Raw genomic sequence first — 18863 nt, forward strand, 5'->3', positions numbered from 1 at the left:
ATATATATAAGCAAAGATACAAAAAGAATATATACAAAGAAAATAATATAAACACACAATACAAAAAGAAATCAATCCATCGTTTCTGTCCTTTTCTAGTAAAATGTGCACTAATATTTTAAATATTCTGTGTTTTTAGTAAGTTGTTATACGTTTTCACAAACAATTCTTCATTTATGTCACTATTAAAATGTAATCTCACATAAACATCATACACATCGTCTCTCACATTTTTACTGGCCATAATTTTCCAAGCTTCTGCCTCAAATGTTTCTTTGTGAAGAGACACCTATGGCCAAATTGATTGAAATAATTTAAGCTAAAGCCTTGCCAAAGTAAAACACTCTTTGGTTCCCACCTTAGAACAACCTTTAACATAATTTTGAGACAGAAACTCACTACCACACTGGCAGTTTCGATTGGACACGCAAATCCAACGGAACCTTTTGGGGTGAAGTTGGAAAATCCAATGGTGAAACACTTGGTCGTGTGTCAGGTTTGCAATCGTGTAGCTCATTAAATAAATTACGGTCCTGGCACTGGTAAAGCTGTTCTTGATCCAACAGATGAAATGGGAATTAATATTGGCTCCTCTCTCAAATCTACAATTTCTCTTTGTATACTAATATGTGAAGCCGGCGAAAAATAGCAGGTTTCCTCGATAAACAAGTCCGGAGATAAACATGTGCAAATATTTTACATGTTTTTAAAAGAAAATTTTCTTGATGTGGCCATTTACATCTATTACAACAACATTCCATCATTATTGTTATTCGCGTAAACACAACAGCTACCGACCATTCACATCATCTACGCAAAATAAAATGATTACAAGTAATATTCTACTATCAATACGCTTCATGCTACGAAACTTCTTTTGTATTCGCAATCGGTATCACATCACATTCATCCATCATTGTGACAAACCTTTTGTATTCACAGTCAGTACCACATCATGTTTCAACAGGATCATCAGTTCTTTTGTATTCGGTTTCACTGTCACGTCATGTTCCAGCATTCGTTGTCTCAGACTTCTTTTGTATTCTCCGCTGACAATGTCTTAATGCCATTAAACTTGTTTTTATTACTCTCACGGTATTTTGTCATGTTTGTCTACCGCAACCTTAATCTTCTTCGTATTCTCCGCCGACAATGTCTTGTGTTCGCCTACCGCGGCACCAAACTTGTTTTTAGTAGTCTGTCGGCAGTCTGTGATATCTACCCGACACGGCGTCGGTTTTTTGTATTTGTCTTCATGTTTTAACATTTACCTGTAAGGTCATTACCCGATAACGCCATCTTTCACTCCCTTCCAACGGATTTCGAAAAAGGGCGCGAAAAGTTCAGCTCGTTTCCTGAGTTTACCAGCGAAAGACTTACGAGAGCTACGCTCTGTATACGTACTCCGTAAAAGAGTAATGTGTTACATATTACAAATAAATAAAAAAGTTCCGCATGAATAAAATTTATTCCCTTCCATCTCTTAATACTTCGAAACAAAGTTTCTCTTGTGAATGTATAACATACAATTTGTGTAAAATAATATGATCACAGCATAGCTGTTCTACGGAGTATGATTTAGCATACAGTAGAATAAAATAAACAATATTATGTAATTAAATAATCTGGGTTCGAGATTATTTTTAATATTACTGCATGGCTGTTCTAATCAGCTTCATATCGAAGCGATCCGTAAAAAGTATCACGAAATATTAAAAATATATGATCCAATTAAAATAATAATATTATGAAGATCCCTATAAAGAAATCGTGTGATGCAGGTCATTCAACCTTTTCAAGAAACTACACCATCCTCCTAACGGTCAACCTTTCCAGGAACCAGTCTGACCACCTAACGGTCTAGCAACAAATCATGTGACCTCTCCGACCATACCTGGCCTACCGACAAGAAATTACACATAATACCATTTTAATTAGACCCCCTGCGGTTGTATTCATGTGTAGAAGACGCTTCCATACTCCTGCATATCGCAAAAATATATCAATACATGACAATACCGTATTCGTTCGATAATAAGACGCCATTGCATATAAGGTGCACCTGAAATTTCACCTCATTTAAACTCATTTAAAATAAGTTTTGAATCTAGGGCTCATAAATAATGTACAGATACATTCCCATTTTGACCACCATTCCCATTTTATTACATGCTACCGGTATGTGATACATTTATTTACCTACAGGATATCTGGTACTATGCCGTACAACATTGGTAAGTTCTATACATTTTTAAATCCGACCCTTCACTTTCACTTTCAGTGTCACTTTGCTTATCAGCAGAAGAATCCATTGCAGGGCTAAGGTCAGGATCAGGTTCACTTGAATCCTCCCACAACAGGTTGTCCTCCGATCCATCGAGAGCATTGGTCAGGCACACTTCGTGAAAGATTTTATTACCATATTAAGAGAGATTTCCTTCCAGCATTGGAAATCCACTGGGCTATCTGGGAAGAAGATGCCCTTTTGATCTTCCCAGGAGGTGTCAAGGCGTGGTCTTCGGCCCAAGCTTCGTACCACTTACGCACGTTAGCTTTGAATGGTTTGTTTATTGAAACGTCTAGGGGCTGCAGTTTACTCGTCATGCCTTAAGTCGCACCGACTCTCATGTTACAAAGATTTCATGCCTTCTGTGATATGGCCCTTAAATGAATGTAGAACGAGCATCCTGCGTTTCGTCAGAGAAGCTCAAGGTCGCACACTTTTCACCCAGTCTTTCATGAGTTTCTCTGTAAGCCAAGCATTTTTTGTGTACAGACAATAACATTCTTTAGGAAGTTTTGGTTCTTTGGCATTGTTTTCCTGTTCAACACAATGTACGGTGGTAGCTTATGACCATCACCGGTAACAGAAAGTAAAACAGTGACTCTCTGTCTTTCGTATCCAGTAGTATTAATATGAACTTCGCTGGCGCCTCTCTTATTGTTTAATTCCGTGTCATGTCGAAATACACAGGTGTTTCATCTAGATTGCTTATCTGTTTCAGACTAATTGTGCGATTTCCTTAACATGATTCCATGACGTTGTAAGTTAACTAGCTTCTCTTGAAAATCAGGTGGTAACTTCTGACAAATGACTGTTCTCGTTCGCAAGGCCAGTCCACTTCCCTTCATAAATTTATCACACCAACTACGACTTCAAAGTTTGCACGGGGAATGCCTTGTGATTTTGCAACTTTCAAAGCTGTAAGTGATAACTCCTGGTGACCTTTGCTCTCTCACAAACTTCAAAATAGACTGAGCCTCTTCCGAATGTCTCATTCTTTTGGTCCAGAGAATGACTGCCTAGTTGCTTTACAACTAAATAACTGCTGTTGCTGATTGCTCCAACGACGAATGCTTACCTCACTGACAATAAATCTTCGTCCAACTTCACGGTCTCAGAGCTCCACCGCGCACTTAATAACTGTACCTAAATGCTGCATCGTATGTATGCCGTTTTTGCTACTCCGTGCTGTATTTATACTTTAGTCAAACTGCAAGTACGTCTTCTCAACGAAGCCTGCCTGTGGACTGGATGAAATTACCATAATATTTTATCTCCTGCACTTTTCCGATTACGAATCTGATTGTCCTAACAGCAAATTTAAATGCGAATAAGTTCGATAAGAATTTTCTTATTAGTAAAACGAAATGTTCATTCTTCGTGAGCGATTATCATCTTTGTGCAGTCTGTCATTGTTGTAATATAAACCAATTTTAAGCAAATTAGTTGTAACTACCAGTATTAAAAACAGCAGTAAATTCTGTGTTGTGACCTACGTGCAATGAATTAATATATATATTTCACAGTATCTACATCGAATCCAAGACGCCATCGAATCTAAGGCGCACCTGAATTTTGGACGTCTAAAACCTGACAAAAATTTGCGCCTTATATTCGAAGAAATACAGTATATATTTATATGCAATATTTTGCATATCTGTTAAATCCATTTGCAATGTTTTATTTGATGCACTAACATAATGCGTTTTGCGCTCAAAAACTTTACGTACTGGTGCATGTAACGTATACGCATCTTGTGCAGCTAATTCTTAATTGTATTTTTATATAATGTTTACGATTTAATGTGCTTTCCACAGGCTTGAATCTGGTATCACGTAGTATGCCAGTTTTTTACTTTTTTCTTCTTTTTGTCATATTTTATGATTGTTTTCGTTTTCTACATGTCTCTTGAATATTTCCGTAAAGACAATGTCTATACGGTCAATTTCTATTAGATAATAATTCATGTTACTCTGTAACAGAATGGAAGGAAAATAGATTTCCTTTGTAAGGAGATCCGAGGGACGTAAGGATCTAGGTTTAACTTTGGACTGAGACTCTGAAAGACAGTCTCGGTTTTTGTGACTAGAGGTATACAATAATGATGTTTCTGTGTCTAGTCTGTGAGAAGCTAAACTCATTCACAAATTATCCTATAAATCCTGGCTGCGATTATATTGATGACGTCATATCTTCTAAACCTGCGACTGGATTCTTTGGAACTTTCTCTGAATTTTGTTGCAGCAAGTTTTCTTTCCTTATTTTTTTGGGTTGACCCACAAATATGCCTACTCTCTGTCCCACCCTAGGAAGATTATAAAACGGAAATGACGTTCAACGAGACGTCTTACAGCACGTCGTTGCCTCTTATTATGAGTAGGCAGCGGCCTATTTGAGAAAATAAAAAAAGGAAGAACATAAACCAAAGAGCGCAGCGGTAAACGACTCAATAATAATAATAATAATAATAATAATAATAGAAGAGCAAGTATAATCACTAACTATACGTAATTTACTCCTGGAGGCAAGAAACACCCAAATCTTTAGTCCACACAAGTTCTGTGGGAGAAAGTTCGCAGTAATAAGGGGGAGACGAAGAACTTTGTCCGGCTTCTTTTGCAATGTGGTCTGTTTTGTAGAAGACTTGTATGTTTGAAGCAACTTTATTTCACATTTCTATTACTTAAAATTTGTTCCAGCTTGAATCACATTCAAAACCTTTATTTTTTAACAACTCTGCAATTTCTTTTTTAGTATATGATTTCGTACTGATTTTTTTCGTCTTTTACTGTGTGGGAACAATCACGGAATTTGGTAGTACATTCGGAAGGAATTTTTCTTGGAAATGTTCATATTTTGCTCCATCTAATTCTCTGTGATAATCATCTGTTTTTGTGCCGCGAAAAACGAGGTCAGCTCCAGGAATTAACCCACTCTATCATGGTATGAATCACTATTACTCTCCCCCCTTTCCAGAGGTGCCTTGATGCCTAAGGGCAACTCTCTCCAGTTTCACTGCCTGGTTTGGAAAATATGAATAAACGTTTAATAACATGGCTTTTCCACCAGTAGAAAGAGGTTTCCATTTCTTTGTTTGCTACTTATAACAATGTGGGAATTTTCAGCCACGGTCAAAAAATAGCTCTATAGCAGTTAAACGCAACATTAACTAACAACAACACAAATAACGCACGGAATAACTACAACAGAATAAAGCAAAACAGAAGAAACGCGCACAATAAAATTCACTGAACTATCACTGATCATAATGAATCAAAACTGTCATCTCGCTTCCGCCGACGCACAGTGGTCCGAAAAGCGAAAAAGGCGGACAAAATACGGAGGAGTTCTTGAAGTGTTCTGAGACTGTGTATATGATGGTCTTCAAGGTTGGTGATTACGAATTTGATATCGAAAATGAAAAATTCAAAATGGCGGATCCAATATGGCGGACCAAAGTTATAAATTCATATTATTGATCTCAAATTGGGTACAGAGGGGTTTGCACGGTCACAAATTACAAATTTGATAATAAAATTGTAAACTTCAAAATGGCGGACCCAATATGGCGGAAGAATGTACAACATAGAGGTTACGAAGCTGAAATCGGATGAGCACGTACACCTTGTCTCAAAAAGGTTGAGCGCATTCTTTATTGGTGTTTTGAGGCAAAAATTTTCTAAGTCCAGCTTCGGGTATCTTCGGGAAAATGTAAGCCAGGTTCGAACCTCCAAGCCAGCCTTTGCAATCGGGAAAAAGTTTGCAGATGTGTTTTTCTTCTTTTAAATATAATAAGACTTGTTACCAAGTTTTTAAAAAAGCAACATTGATTGAAATACTTAATGATACAATATTTCGAAACCTTTTATTAATGTAAGCACATGCTTGTTTGTCATTTAGCTCTCTATACGTAATGGAACATTTAAATACGTTAAAGAATCTTTCCATATGTAAAAGAATGCTCAAAATTAAGAAATAGAACATAATTATCGCCTGAGTACTAAAATAAAAGTCAAAGTAGAACAGAAATAGCGTTTGTAATGGATATGAATGTCATAATTATCTTGAGATCCGTTATACATCGCTGGAAGCTTAGTTCTAGAAGTCCTTGTGTTAGCTCATTGGTAAGCTGTCGGATTTCAAATCATAAGGTTGTGAGTTCGATTCCCATCTGGGTCAATACTTTTTTTAAAATTATATTTTCCGCAATGCATGAAAAATTATAAAAAATAATTACATTAAAATATATAAGTTGTTTATATATAACATAATCATTGCAGAACATAGTAATTATTATGTTTAAAATATAACATCTGAGATAATTTTCACAGTAGGTCGGTATTATATATGAGGATGTAAATACAAGTTAGGAGACTCGTTCAATAGCAATAAATAAATCATGTAGTGTATTTATTTCCAGCTATTTGTCATAGAGATTTAACTTCTCAATATTCTCAATATTCTCATATAGAGAGTAATTCTCAACATTCATAATACAGAATGTCATTTATGTTCTTGAAAAGTTATTCGAAGCATAAACAGAGGGTATAAACAGAGAATCCAAAGTCGGAACGCTCGCAAAAGAATTCATGAACCCCAAAGGTCACGTGAGCAGACTGGAATTGTCCTTATGAAGCATGCCACAGCAGAAAGTCTTTACATAGATTTTCAATTCAATTCCTGATATATGCTTTTGCAATGTGGAAGTGGTGATGCCTTGAGTCGCCCTCTCTCGCTCGCTCACTCTCTATTTATACAGAATATAAAAGTGGATTTATGTGTATGTTTCAACATAATTCTGATATATCTAGAGCAATTTTAACTATATTTCTTACAGTCTGCAAAAAGAGTACTGTCGGGATACATATAAAAAATGCTAGAAACGGGTCGATATTAGTATCGAATCCATAGTTTTGTGGTCGCTTAGGTGAATAGCTCTACTTTCAATTCAAGTCCAATTAAGCTCCCATTAGCACCCAGGGTGGTTACGTAGCGACATAAAGATATCGAAATCAACCGATATTAGAATCGAATCGTAAGTTTTCAGCGCCGCTAACAGTGCAGCATTTCCCATTAGTCCAGATTAGTCCCATTGCCTAGAGGGCAACATATTTGCAGAGTGCAAATTTTAAAACTTGAATAATATTTTAATTTTTTCCGTATGAAAAAGTAAAAAATCATGAGCAAATATACTATTTCACGAACAATCCTCTTTTACTATTTTAATATGTTTAATAATAGCGTAAGAAATGTAATAGTAATTCAGAACATGTTTCACAGTTGTTATTTTTTGTTACATAGTTGTAGCTGTAGCATGTAGTGAGTGGAATTTAACTGTAATAAATTCACTAATTAACCATATTCGAATTAAGTTTTATTTTTAAGTTCGGGAATGAAGGGGCGGAGAAATATGTAGTTATTGGGGGCACCGAGCTTTTCTACATTTTACTTTCAAGATCTCCATTTTTCTTTTGTCATTTGTTCCTAATAAAAAAAGTTCAGTCACTTTTGGATTGTCATAGGATAGTAGGAGTTGGATTTTGGGATGCAGCCTGTGAGATTCTAGAGGAGCTAACTGCTTGAAAAAATATTTTTGAATCATCTGTAACATATGAAATAAGGATATGTATCATAAAAAATTGAAACTAACTATGTCTGCGTAATCATCACGGTCGAATTGCAAAGTCAAATGAATTGACGTTTGGTATATAATCAGGCTCCAATCCCAACTGGGAAGTTATCATACGCGTGTCACTTTCATTATAATACATATCCTTAGGGGGAGTAGAAGTCCGAATTTTTGCGAAAAATTTAGTATCTCACAAGCCGTTCAACTGAGAGCTGAAATTCAGCATATAACTCTTTATTAAAAATAAAGAGAATATGCCCTGGCATTTTTTAAAATTGTCTTATGAGCGGGGGGACGGGGGTGCATTTTGGAAATTGGTAGTGGGTTGATTTGTAAAAATAATCAGAAACGATTGATATTAGTTGAGAAAAAAATTGAGTAATGCAAACTAAAGTTCTTTTTGAATTTTATACCCACTGCTTTCTATTTATAATTGCTGAAGCTGGTGTTTAATATATGGAGCGTTCCGAGCATAAGGCAATCAAGCCATAAAGTTAGAGAAAAATGGCCATAAAATTTGTATTCTAAACTTAATTACATGGGCATTTTCAATTAGTACGGCATGCTTAATTATATAGAAAATTAGTTTCTCTCTCTCTTTTTTTTTTTTACGTTGGTCTACTTTTCCTTGATTCGAAACTTTTAAATTTCACCCTATTTTCTACTGAAATGTGTCTGTAAGGCAACAAAGAAATAATTACATATGATAAATTTAAATTAATTTTAACTCGGAAGATGAGAAACACTTTGACATTATATATCGTAAAGGTCAGACCCACCAGTATTGTAACAAAGAGGTGCTTGAGCCAATGACGGTAGAAATTCAAACTCCGATAAGTGATAATTTCACAGTCTTGTTTTATTACAAGTGTAATCTCTTTAGTCAATGGAGAGGAGGACGTGGGTCATCGGTCAGAGTTTATGTAAATGGGTTTTGGTGGGTCGGAGTTGATCGGATTGGTTCAGAGTGGTTCATAGTTGGTGGTGGGTCAGAGTGGATCACGATGGTTGATGGGTCAGAGTGGGCCAATGGGTCATTTGGGTGGTGGGTGATAGTGGGTCATGGTGGGTCGTGGATCAAATTTTCCTTGACCAACACCATCTCTGGTTAAAATTGTACTAAAGATAAGAGGCACCGAAGATGCATGTCGGCTATTATGCTCAAATTTTGCGCATGGATAGTACTCCACCAGAAAGCAATAAATCTGAAACGGTTCACGGTATGACCTCCTAGAACTCGAGATGTAGGGGTTTGTCTGATTGGCTAAATTAAGACGTCAATGATTTATCCTTCAACAACCAAGCTTTTTATGATCGTTTCCGTGGGGAAGTCAGAAGAACACGTGCCTAGTAATCGTAATATTGATAGTTCGCGTCCACCCCGGGGTATTTGTTTTGTGTTTTTTTGATTCACCTAAATATAAACAGATCACACATATAGGCATTTTAACATATTTTGGGAGAGTTATTTTGTGGTTCGTTGGCGTTTCATCGCGTCTCTGCCGCTGGTAGTAAAGTTTTCAAAATGGAACTTGGGCCATCACGGATCGTCGCTGCGGGGCCACCAATTTCTGGCGAGAGGTTAATAGTTGACCATCTGTAGTCCACCGACGCTTACAGCTTAGGGTAATGAACGATGTCCTTGCCTTGTAGACTTCATGACTACCGACGTCGGCAGTCAATTAGCTTTTAGTATTCCTTTACTAACCATCTATCGTTCATGTTTGTACACGGTGTTGTCATAATAATAATAATAATAATAATAATAATAATAATAATAATAATAATAATAATTGTTATTATTATTATTATTATTATTTGTAGTAACAGTAGTATAATTGATGATAGAATAATTATTGTCTATGTATTGTCTAGGTAGGACTACACACAGGATTTGGCTCGTTTTGGTTCGACTTGACTCTAATCCGAGTCGAGTTGGAAGATATTTTTCGCGCCGAGTCCAAGAGTAGACCTCAAAGATGTCTGTTTCGAGTCGAGTCGAGTTTCAAAGAAAAGTCGTTCGTGCCCATCCCTACTAATGAGAGCTTAATCGGAGTTAAGCGAAATTGAAAGTCTCACTATTTATCTAAGCGACCCCGAAAACTATGAATCTAATATCGATCATTTTCTAGCAATCTTTTATATGTATCCCCCTCCCATTCACCATAGGTAACCCGACAGCACTCTTTTTGAAACTATAAGGAATGTGGTTAAAATTACTCTAGGCCAGTGGTTCTCAATCTAATTCCTATCACGATCCCCTTTTATCACACGCTCTTGCCAGCGACCCTTTTATAATTTGTTTTATAATAAGCTTGTGTGGGATTTTTAACATACCTATTTCTGTAATAGTAGAATCCATTTTTTTGTTTATAGTGAACACGCCACCATGGTTCACGAAGCTCAATAACATTTTCAAAATAAACCCTACCTTTCCTTAATTTTGAGCACATTTTATTACGTTTTTCCTTCTATTTTACACATGTTTACATGCACTTTTCTAACTTGAGTAACACACTTCCTGCGAAATGTGTGGACCCTCTTTTCGGCGCCCGGCACTGACAGTGGATACAGTAACTGTAATATCTATATTACCAACGACGAAGGTGCTGGTTCAAGATGGATGTTAAACTCCTTCATTGAAGAGGCCATTAACGTATCCGATCTAAGCCCACAACTTCTTGACCAAATAATACAATGATCATGCGACAAGTCTTTGCAACTGGTTTTCTGTAACGAAGACTTGGACAAGTTCTGCCTGATGAGGATAGAAGAATATCCTGGTCTGGTGATTGCTGCTTTAAAAGTAATAATTCCATTTGCTATATCGTACTTGTGCGAAAGTGTGTTTTTTTATGGTAAACATTAAAACAAAGGTAAGAAATCGCTTATCAGTTGAAAATGGCTTGATAATGTTCGTCATGAAGATTGAACCGGGCATTGCTGCACTAGTGAAATTACACCATGCTTAGGTATCTCATTAGGTTTTAATTTAAATTGTATTTCAATGTGCAGGTTTTCTTTCATGTGTATTTTTCTAGTATTTCTATATACAGTTCTCATTAGTTTTATATCATACCTCTTTGATTTAAATTCATTTTTAAACAACTCTACTAACTAACTAACTCTATGGCCTATGGAACCCGGAGGTTCAATGCCGCGTTCACAAAAGCTTTCCACTGACTTCTATCCTTAGCCAATTGGATCCAGTTTCTACTTTGTATTCTTATCTCAGCGAGATCCATCTTAATATTGTCCTCCCATCTGCGCCTAGGTCTTTCTAATGGTCGTTTTCCGTTTGGTCTTAGAGTCAAGACTTTGAAAGCGTTTCTACTTTCTTCCATTCTAGCTACATGACCTGCCCACCTAAGCCTCATAGACTTGACGACCCTAACAATGTTGGGTAACCGTATAAATTATGTAGTTCCTCGTTATGAAGTTTCCGCCATTCCCCATTCCCGTTCCTCTTGGGTCCGAATATTCGTCTAAGGATCTTGCTCTCAAATACTTTCAGTCTATGTTCTTCCCTCAGACTAAGCGACAATGTTTCGCAACCATACAGAACAACAGGCATGATTATCGTTTTGTATATTTTAAGCTTCAAATTTCTCGACAGAATTCGCGACGACAAGAGACTTTGAACCGAATAGTAACACGAATTCTACACCCTTTGAAAATGTTCAGTAGACTTATTTTTTATTGTTCTTTACAGTGTGTATAAAAAATAAAAGTATGCCTATCAGAACAAAATTAAAAATAATATTTAAAAATAATTTCTGGTATTAGATTCTAACTATATTTATTTCTTCCGCCTATCTTCGCGATCCCCTAGGGGCCACGACCCCCAGGTTGAGAAACCCTGCTCTAGACATACATGAGTTATGATGGAACATACGTACATACACTTTTATATGTATAAATGCAGATAAGAGAGAGTTGACAGAGAGTGATTAAGGAATTACCGCTCTCAATCTCTTCACTTTACTTTTGCTATTCGTGAATTTCTTACGTAACAGTTTGGGGCTAGCTAATTTTTTCTCTTGAACCACGATCCGATTTTCGATATGCTCTACCTAAATGCTGTAATGCGAATATTGAGAAGTTATCTGCGATGAAAGTAGCTGCAAATAAATACAGTACATAACTTATTTATTGCTATTACACATTTTTTTAAAAATTTGTATTCAATATTCACACATAACACACCGACGTTCTGTGAATACCTCAGATGTTATATTTTAAAGATAAGAATTACTTATGTCGTGAAATGATATGAATATATATATTCAACTGATATACAGGGTGTTTCAGATAAAACGTCCAGCGCTTATAAATCCGAAACGGCTGAGAATAAAAAGATGAAACAAAAACTGAAATAGGAAAATGTCATAGGGCGTATCACATGGTGTTGTTATGGTGACTCCCAGGGCCCTCCTTCAAGGGGGCCCAGGGGCCAACTTCTAATTTTCAAATAGGAACATGTATTGATTCATACATCATTCAATAGTACTTGAAAAACGAAACAACTTTTGTAGGAAACAATTTTCGATTTGGGCCACCGTTTTTAAATGGCCGCAAAAAGTGGGTCCTATATCAGATAAAACGTCCAGTGCTTATAAATCCGAAATGGCTGCGAATAAAAAGATAAAACAAAAACTGAGATAGGAAAATGTCATAGGGCGCATCACATTGTGTTGTCGTGGTGACCCACAGGGCCCTCCTTCAAGGGGGCCCAGGGGCCAACTTCAAATTTTCGAATGAGAACATGTATTGAATCATACCTCATTCAATAGTCCTTGAAATACGAAACAACTTTTGTAGGAAACAATTTTCGATTTGGGCCACCGTTTTCAAAATGGCCGCAAAAAGTCCTGTATCAGTTTGAAGTTGACACCTAGGCCCCCTTCACTGAGATTCCTGAGGGTCACCACAACAACACCACTTGATATGCTTTATCATCGTTTCTATCTCAGTTTTTGTTTCATCTTTTTATTCTCAGCCGTTTCTGATTTAGGCCTACAAGCACTGGACGTTTTATCTGATACAGAACCCACTTTTTGCGGCCATTTTGAAAACGGTGGCTCAAATCGAAAATTGTTTCCTACAAAAGTTGTTTCGTTTTTCAAGTACTATTGAATAAGGTATGAATCAATACATGCTCCTATTTGAAAATTAGAAGTTGGCCCCTGGGCCCCCTTAAAGGAGGGCCCTGGGAGTCACCACAACAACACCATGTGATGCGCCCTATGACATTTTCCTATCTCAGTTTTTGTTTCATCCTTTTATTCTCAGCCGTTTCGGATTTATAAGCACTGGACTTTTTATCTGATATAGGACTCACTTTTTGCGGCCATTTAAAAACGGTGGCCTAAATTGAAAATTGTTTCCTACAAAAGTTGTTTCGTTTTTTAAGTACTATTGAATGAGGTATGATTCAATACGTGTTCCCATTTGAAAATTAGAAGTTGGCCCCTGGGCCCCCTTGAAGGAGGGCCCTGGGAGTCACCACAACAACACCATGTGATGCGCCCTATGACATTTTCCTATCTCAGTTTTTGTTTCATCTTTTTATTCTCAGCCGTTTCGGATTTATAAGCACTGGACGTTTTATCTGAAACACCCTGTATACAACTGATGATATGAATATATATATTCAACTCATATATACAACTGATGATATGAAAATATATATACAACTGATGAATTGTAATGTAACTATTTTACATAATTTTCATGCATTCAGGAAAGTAGAATATCATAAAAGAATCTCACCTGAACGGGTATCGAACTCACGATTTAAACGCTCGGTGGTGTACCACTGAGCTAACATGACCGCTTTTCGGAAGCTGCTTCTGAAATATAACTGAGCTCATACGTAAATGCACTTTTCCGTATGGAAATCACAATAACGAAACGAGAGTGTGAATACATAGTCTCGAAATATTGTATCATTAAGTATTTCAATCAATGTTACATTTTTCTACACTTAATACCATTTCAACATGTCTTATTATATTTAACAGAAGGAAAAACATATCTGTACATCTTTTCCCGATTACTAAGGTTGGCTTTGGAGGTTCGAACCAGCAGCTTTAGTTTACTGTTTTCCGAAGATACCCGAAGTTGGACTTCGAAAGTGTTCGTCTCAAAACAGCTATCATTATATCGCTCAATCTGTTTGGTATATGGTATATGTTTTTATACGTGTAAAGTCAGTATAACAATTCATTCTTTAAACAGCATTTCGTATGTATTAATATTCCTTTATAAAAACTGTTTTTAATATTATTATTACGGCGCACCATTTTCAGATTTCTTTCACGAGTCGTTGACCAAGTCGTTCGCCACCAGCGTTGCCAGACTCACAGCTCGGAATTATTCCAAAACCTGATCGAACTTATGCTAGATTCGGTCAAATTATGCTAGATCCTCATAATTACTAATTCAGGAGTTTAAAAAAACGAAGTTGAGATACGATAACGTAACTTAAAATACACAGAGAGCAAGAATGCATGGATAGAACTCAATACTTCACGCACCAAAATTTTAACTCAACGAAATTACTGCAGTCGTTGCCAGACTCAATGGCGTATATATCGTATAAATGAATGCAAAGTTTTTGTTTACATATTTTGAAAGAAAATTACTTCGCAGCATAAGCGGAGTTGGGAATCGTCTGCTGGGGGGGGGGGGCAGATTTTTGGTCGGTCTCGGAGCTGTCATTTCAGGAATAAATATGATCATGAAGTCAGAAATAAAGATGGTGAAGTTGTCAAAAAGTTGGGGAGAGGATGGCCCCCATATCTCCGCCCATGCCTCGGAGTTAAAGGATTAGAAAACCCTGGGTGGAGCCACAAAAAAAAAAGCCCAAAGCCGTTCCGAACTTACTTCGTAAAATAAGACTGCCTGTATTGTTTACCGAGTGTATGAATCAATGGAAGAGGATACATTTCTGCCGTTCTTTTTCTTCCCACGACCAACTTCTTTCTCATCTCCAGGTTTTACGGCTTTTTGATAACTTGCTGAAATTGTGCTAGATTTGGGCAGGATGCTAAAAGCAAGATGCTAGAGACATGCAAATTATGCTAGATCTAGCATCATTATGCTACATCTGGCAACGCTGTTCCCCACAATAGGCGTGTCGTGCAAGTAACCAATCACACGTCAGGTAGAATACCTATTGCTTCTACCTATTGCTTCCTTCTCACAGCTCAGAACATTGGTAACTATGGATAGACGTACAGCAGTAATTACTTTATGGGAGTTGGAAGGTTATTCTGCAACTGCAGCTAGCAGGCGAGTAGGTGTCCCGGCCTCTACAGGAAGGCGATGGATTCGGAAATATGGTGCTACAGGTCAGACTGGCAATTTACGATCTTCTGGTCGTCCGCATGTGTCAACCGAAGCCCAAGACGAGATTAGTAAACGAAGCCCGGTTAGACCCACTAAGGACGTCTAGACAGCTAAGGGAAGCTTCTCTCTTTCCTGGTAGTAAGCATACAGCTCTGCGAAGGCTTCGTCATGCTGGGTTACGTGGCCATGTTGCTTCCGTGAAGGAAAAACTCTCAGACGACCACAAAATTTACCGTCTCGCGTTTGCACAGGCGAATGTGGGTCTCAATTGGGAAAACGTAGTTTTCTCAGATGAATCCATATTCACAAGATCAAAGGAGGGACGCCGTTTTGTGTATCGTCCGAGAGGAACCCGATATGACCATGGATATGTGGCTGCTTGCAATCGCAGTGGCCATGTATCTATTTTATGTTTGGGTTGGATTTCCAGTCGCGGAGCAGGACAGCTTCATAGAATTGAAGGACATCTGGACAGTGCTCAGTACTTAGACATTATCAGTAATATCATGGTGCCATCTGTACAAGTATTTCAGCCTGATGGTGTAATTCAGTTCCAGCAATACCAGTCGCCAATACATACTTCCCGTGTGGTTCAGGAATGGTTCGCAGGGCACCCTGAGATTGATTTAATCGACTGGCCGCCTCATGGAGCAGACCTCAATCTCATGGAAAATATGTGGGCAGAAGTGAAGCGTACTCTAAGGGAAAGTTGGCCTGAGGCAGATCCACCAAGAACTCAGGATGACCTGTGGCATCTTCTTTCCGAAGCATGGCTGGAGGTAGGGGAAGGAGATAAATTTGTCACCCATGTAATAGATTCCATGCCCAGAAGAATGGAGCGTATAATAAATTCAGAAGAGTCTTGGACACAATATTAATGTCCCCGCCTTAACTCCCGAAAACAGCCCTTTTCAGGGCTACCTAAACGCTTCTGAAAATATTTCTAGAAGTAAACCACTCCTTGTATCCGATTTCTGTGCAATCCTACTGACAAAAGAATGATAATTAGCTGTAGGCTTTGAACTCAAGACCTCTTCAGTGGCAAGTCTAGTACTCTACCAGTGAGCTAACATGAACACGCAAACCCAACCTGAAGAAACACGACTTTCAATTTCTGGTATTCGATGATAATGATGCTCATATACTTTGCAAATGTTGTATTCAACTTGGGATATTCCGCAACACACACACACACACATAAACAAAACGAAAGAGAGAGAGAGAGAGAGAGATGAATACACAAAAGCATATTCAACGTATTCGAATGAGACTCTAAGTAACGACATTCCGTTCTAAAGAGAATTTGTGTTTCTTCCCGTGACGTTAAGGGGATCGGGAAAAGTTATGTGTCTTGAAGCAGGATACGACTTTGGATACTCTGTTTATACACTTTCTATATCCGTAGGAATATACTGTATTTCACGAATATAAATAACATACTGTAATGAGAATATTGAGAAGTTAAATCTGTATGACAAATAGCTGCAAATAAATACACTACATAACTTATTTATTGCTATTAAACGATTTTCCTAACTTGTATTTAACATTCTCATATATAATACCGACCTACTGTGAAAATTATCTCAGATGTTATATTTTAAACATAATTACTATGTTCTGCAATGATTATGTTATATATAAACAACTTATATATTTTAATGTAATTATTTTTTATAATTTTTCATGCATTGCGGAAAATATAATTTTAAAAAAAGTATTGACCCAGATGGGAATCGAACTCACAACCTTATGATTTGAAATCCGACAGCTTACCAATGAGCTAACACAAGGACTTCTAGAACTAAGCTTCTAGCGATGTATAACGGATCTCAAGATAATTATGACATTCATATCCATTACAAACGCTATTTCTGTTCTACTTTGACTTTTATTTTAGTACTCAGGCGATAATTATGTTCTATTTCTTAATTTTGAGCATTCTTTTACATATGGAAAGATTCTTTAACGTATTTAAATGTTCCATTACGTATAGAGAGCTAAATGACAAACAAGCATGTGCTCACATTAATAAAAGGTTTCGAAATATTGTATCATTAAGTATTTCAATCAATGTTGTGGTTGTATTTTAAACACTTGGTAACAAGTTTTATTATATTTAAAAGAAGAAAAACACATTTGCAAACTTTTTCCCGATTGCAAAGGCTGGCTTGGAGGTTCGAACCTGGCTTACATTTTCCCGAAGATACCCGAAGCTGGACTTAGAAAATTTTTGCTTCAAAACACCAATAAAGAATGCGCTCAACCTTTTTGAGACAAGGTGTACATATTTCATATTATGTGTTAAATTAAAAATAGGGGATCCAATATAGCGGAGCAAAAGTAGAAGTAGTTGATTATGCTAATAAGCACTTGCAATAAACGTCCTGGTTACAGACCTAACTCAAACGCAGTAGTTCATCTTGAGTGGCTATTTTCAGTAGCGCAGTCAACATCCTGAGGCAGTTTCTGTGTTTTCTTCTTTGGGAGTCCTTCCAAGGTGGAAACTACTGGATCCGAACTCACCAGCAGCTTTGAAAGATCCGAATTACTGGCTACTCTTGATGTTTTTCCAGTGGTATGTTCTCAGTATTTCCGCACATCCTTGTGTCTAGATTCAAGGGCCTCCTCTGAAATCTCCCCAATTGGTAAAAGATCTGCCTACACAATTACTGACCCGTCAATAAGAACTTTGTGCACTGTGGGTGGCATGTAGTACCACGGGTATAATCGCACAAATAACAGAGCAGTTTCGATGCAGTACGTGTTGAATTTTGCAAAATGTATGTCGTGTCCATAGGAAATTGTTGTCAAGATACTTCCGAAACGCGATATTAACTGCTGAACCACCCCTTTATCTCTGAAGCTGTTTGAGATGCTGCAAAAAAGACATGTGGGCTTTATTACAATCATTTGGTAGTTCCATAACCATTCTTGGATACATTCACACTGAGGCCTTATATACTTCCGAACCTCTCTTGGATAATTATTTTCCTGCTTTCAAATATTTGAGGGTTCCATCTTTCGCACTCGCTTTCTATTTCTGAAAATCTGATCTATGGAAGATATGAAAAATACACTAAAAAGATCGAATGTGTGCATGAAGGAGGGAGTGTTCGAACTCCAAATGGGATAAATTTTGTGGTTCTGTCGTTTCCATCTCACCCCGTGTGCTTCCACTGTCAAATAAACACAATTGCTTTACGTGCTTATCTCCTGCTCGTCTCGCCACCCCAGCCAACCACCTTCAGTGGCATGATTCCAAGGCCATATTTCCTGTAATAAACAGAAGTAGACAATTAAACTTACACAGCATATTGACAACAATCGACTGTTATCCATGTTTAATTTTTTTTAAAACTCTATAAGTAGTCTGTAGTACTCCCATACGAGTAATATGTGCATTTATTATAACTACTATGGTGCAATACACATTGTTCATTCTAACTGTGTCACGTACACAATACTATACCCTGTATATAATAATTACAATATGGCCCTTCATTATCATGGTTGCTTGGAAAACAATTTCCCAAACTCAAGTCACGCATTTGCTAATTTCCTGTAGACGAAACTTCTACCATTTTAAGACGTCTA

General features: G+C 37.2%; 1 protein-coding gene across 2 annotated transcripts in view; it reads left to right on the forward strand.

The window, feature by feature from the left end:
- LOC145664466 (meteorin-like protein) overlaps nucleotides 1-18863 on the forward strand; it is a 389001-nt gene that overhangs the window by 207903 nt on the left and 162235 nt on the right. The gene's annotated exons all lie outside the window — the stretch shown is intronic.

This window comes from Thermobia domestica, chromosome 11 (genome assembly GCF_964235325.1).
Source record: "Thermobia domestica chromosome 11, izTheDome1.hap1.1, whole genome shotgun sequence".
Classification (NCBI taxonomy): Eukaryota; Metazoa; Arthropoda; class Insecta; order Zygentoma; family Lepismatidae; genus Thermobia; species Thermobia domestica.